The sequence below is a fragment of the Microcebus murinus genome, unplaced genomic scaffold, assembly GCF_040939455.1.
Source record: "Microcebus murinus isolate Inina unplaced genomic scaffold, M.murinus_Inina_mat1.0 scaf014_hap2_Mmur4.0, whole genome shotgun sequence".
In the NCBI taxonomy this organism is placed as follows: Eukaryota; Metazoa; Chordata; class Mammalia; order Primates; family Cheirogaleidae; genus Microcebus; species Microcebus murinus.
In genome coordinates, this window is record NW_027438960.1 from 39,021 (window position 1) to 42,589 (window position 3,569).

Below are 3,569 nucleotides of genomic sequence, written 5' to 3' on the forward strand. Positions count from 1 at the left end.
GTCTAGGGCCACACCACCCTGAACGCCCCCGATCTCGTCTGGTCTCGGAAGCTAAGCAGGGTCGGGCCTGGTTAGTACTTGGATGGGAGACCGCCTGGGAATACCGGGTGCCACAGGCTGCTGCTTTTTATTTATTTTTTTTTTGCCTCTTGTTCTGTCCCCTTTCTGGGAGCGCGGCGGCGGCCCGGGGTGGGGGTGACCCCAACCCTCAGCGCCCGCAGCGGTGCCTGGCGCCCCAGCCCGCACCGTGGGGCCTCCTCTTGTCCCAAGCCGCGACACCGCCGCCACGCGGCAGCATGCGTGGCATCTGGACTGTCAGGTCTCAGACCAAAGGTCTGCTCTGTGGGAACCGACACGCTGGAGGAAACCTTGAGAGTCTGAGAGGGGAGGGAGTTCCAGAAGAAGGCCAGGATGTCATTTTGAGGGAGTATGTGACCAGAACTCGTCCCGTTGCTTTTGGGGTTCTATGGGCTACACGCAGGAATCTTTGGTGGTGGCACCTGATGTTGGGGGATCCGGAGTCACACCCAGACCTGCTCCACAGGCCTCCTTTTACTTTTCTCTTCGGATTCATGATTTTTAAAAAGTGTCTCTTACCTCTATTATTGCATTTTCTTTTCTCTCTCTTTTCAAGCAGATGATGGGAGTACAAGTATTCAGGTGACATGTGTTGCCCGTGCCCCCCTCCCCCCTGTGTTCTTATTCATATACCTCTCATGTTGCTCCAGCGTATTGTGGGGGTACCAATGTTGGGGTCGGGTGCGTTGCCCTCTCCAAGCCTCCCCCCTCGGGTCAGAGCTTCAAGTGCGCCCATCCCCCAGTGGGTGCGCACCCACCCCATTCCTAATGGAGGTGTATGCCCCTCCCCTCCCCCCACCCGCCCGACACCCACCCGATGAAGGTGATTCCTCTCCGTCCACTTAGGTGTCCATCCGTTCGTACCAATTTGCTGGTGAGCGCGCTCACGTGGTGCTCGTGTGTCCGTTCTTGGGATACCTGGCTTACTGGAACGGGTTCCAGCTCTGGCCAGGAGAACACGAGAGGTGCCCTCTCACCGCTGCTCCTCACAGCCGAATGGCACTCCGTGGTGTCCACGCGCCACATTTTATTGATGCACTCCTGGATGGATGGGCACTCGGGTCGCTTCCACGTCTTTGCGATTGTGAATTGTGCCCTAACTGTCACCCTAACCCTTACCCAGCCCGTCTCCTCTGCCCCTGCCTGACGCACTCCTCCCCGTCCAGGCCCGTCACTGTCCTGGGCCCCCGCCTGACCGGCTCCTCCCCGCCCGGCCTGTCACCGTCCTCTGCCCCTGCCTGACATGCTCCTTCCCGCCCGGCCTCTCACCGTCCTCGGCCCCTGCCTGACCGGCTCCTCCGTCACCTGGGCCTTCCAAGGGCTTGGTGTGGACGCTGCTTCCAGGAAGCCCTCCAGAAACCCGGCAGCAGGGTGGCCGCAGCAGTCTCCAGCAGCCGTCCCTAAGTCGCGTGAGTGCGGGGGACGTGCCCCCGCTGTGCCGCGGGGGCCCAGCCTGGTGTCTTCCCTGAGGCCCTGCGGCTGCCGGCTGGGCGGCTGGGCTGCCGCTCCCCGCAAGGGGAGAGCCGCGGAGGTGGGGACCGCCTCCTGATGGGGACGTACACGCAGCTCTCCACGTCGGATTCCGGGGCTCTCTGTCCTGCCCGAAGGCCCAGCTGGCCTGCGGGTCCTTAGAGTGGCGAAAACATCCGAAAGCTGAGATTGAGGGTCCGGTGGGTGTCTGCACTTTTGTGCTGGGCACCCCAGGGAGGCCCGGGGGCTGGCTGGACAATGTGGTCTGCTGGGCGGGGGGGGGTTGGAGGAGCAACTGATGCCCTTTGCACTTTGGGTAGCAAGAGTCTGAGGTGTCTCTGAGCCCTGTGCCATGTCGCGGGGGGGGGGGGGGGGGGGCGGGGGGGAGGAGGAGGAGGAGGAGGAGGTGGGAAGGGCCGGGGCCTGCAGTCCTGTTCCCGGGGTGGCACGGCAAGTGGCTTCTTCCACAGGCTGCTTGGCCTGGGCTCCCTGCACCTGGGCCTTTGGAGGACTGGCCCCGTGCTTGCCAACACTTCCTGCAGGGACCCAGAGCTGGGAGGTTGCACCTCTCAGCCCTGGGTCGGGCAGAGCCCCAGCGGGCCATGCCCACAGCCTCTCTCAGCACCGGTCCCCCAGAAGGCTCCTTTGGGACCAGGATTCTCTTGCGGTGACTCTTTAAGGTCTGGCCCCTGGATGGAGGGGCACCAGGAGTAGAGGAGCAGGAAGGGGAAGGGGGTGGCCATGCGAGGGGACACTTTGAGGCCAAGTCCCAGCTTCAGCCTGATCCTCCTGGGAACCCCGCTCTGAGACAAGGAGCCGGGCTTCGCATTCCCACAGCACCCAGTCCTGGGCTGAGGACACCTGGGGCGTTGGGAACTCCCTGGCTTCTCCTTGGCTTAACATCTGGAGCTGCTTGTGAATCGCGCCGCCACACACCCCCGAGTGCAGGTGTCTTCCGCACAGACTGCGGGCCTCGCTCTTCTGAATGCCGCTAGCTCGCCACCCACCCACGGGTGAACCTGGTCAGGGTGCTTTCTCTAAGGGGCAGACTCTTTTCCGGGCGGGCTACCGGTGTCTCTGTTTGCTCCTTTCTTTCTTCCATTTCGGGAAAGTCTTCCTTGCTGGGTGTGGAAATCTCCTATGCCTTCCCTCGCCTATTCTGTCAGCTTTCAAATTCTCTTTCAGTTGCCACCCTCACAGATGGATTAGGAAACTCTTTCCGGTGCACTCATTAGTGAAATGACCTCAAGGAAGCTGGAATCCAATATCTAATGGCCGATTTTTAGCGAGTCCACACGCCAGGGTGGTCGGGGTCCAATGCAGCCCCGGCCAGGCCCAGGCCCCTTGGACTGGGCCACAGGAGGACACAGAGGAGGGTCCCGGCCCCCACGAAGCGGTGCCCGCAGTTCTCCACGGGCTTGGGCGTTTTCCAGAGGAAGGAGATGGAGGGGACTGATTTCTTCAGCGCCCCACAAACCACGGCACCCCACCCCACCCATGGGACACATCCCCAGAGGGAGACGCCCCATACACTGGCTGTGCCCCAGCCCTGGCCCGGGGGAATAGGCGGCAGCCCACCCACAGGGCGGGGGGGGGGGCGCAGCTGAAAGGGGTTGTGGGGGAGGGCGGCCCCTGGCTGGGGTCAAAGGGCGAGCGACCCGCGCGCGCGTGCGCAGTCAGCGGCGGCGACGCGCTGGGGGTGGGCAGCGGGTAGGTGAAGGAGGCCGGGCGAGGAGACGAGGGGGGCTGGGAGGGCTCCACCTTGGCGAGTCCAGCCGTGGAGGCGCATCTTGTGTGAGTGTGAGTGAGTGTGAGTGTGTGTGTGTGTGTGTATAGAGAGACAGCCCCCCGCCCCGCCCCGCCCCGCCCCGCCCATCACCCCCGTCCCTGGGAGCCCGCGGGACCCGGCCGGCGAACTCAACAGGCCCGGCCCGGCCCGGCGCGGGGCCTGGGGCGGGAGGCGGCGGGAAAGCGCAGAGAGGCTCGGCTTCTTGAGCGGGGCAGGGGCGCCCTCCGCCGCC

The 3,569-nt window shown here is 64.1% G+C and overlaps 1 non-coding gene across 1 annotated transcript; it reads left to right on the forward strand.

Moving 5' to 3' along the window:
- LOC142867242 (5S ribosomal RNA) lies at nt 1–119 on the forward strand. Its single transcript, XR_012916918.1, has one exon. It is a non-coding gene; the product is annotated as a 5S ribosomal RNA (ribosomal RNA).
- The last annotated feature ends 3,450 nt before the right edge of the window (nt 120–3,569 follow it).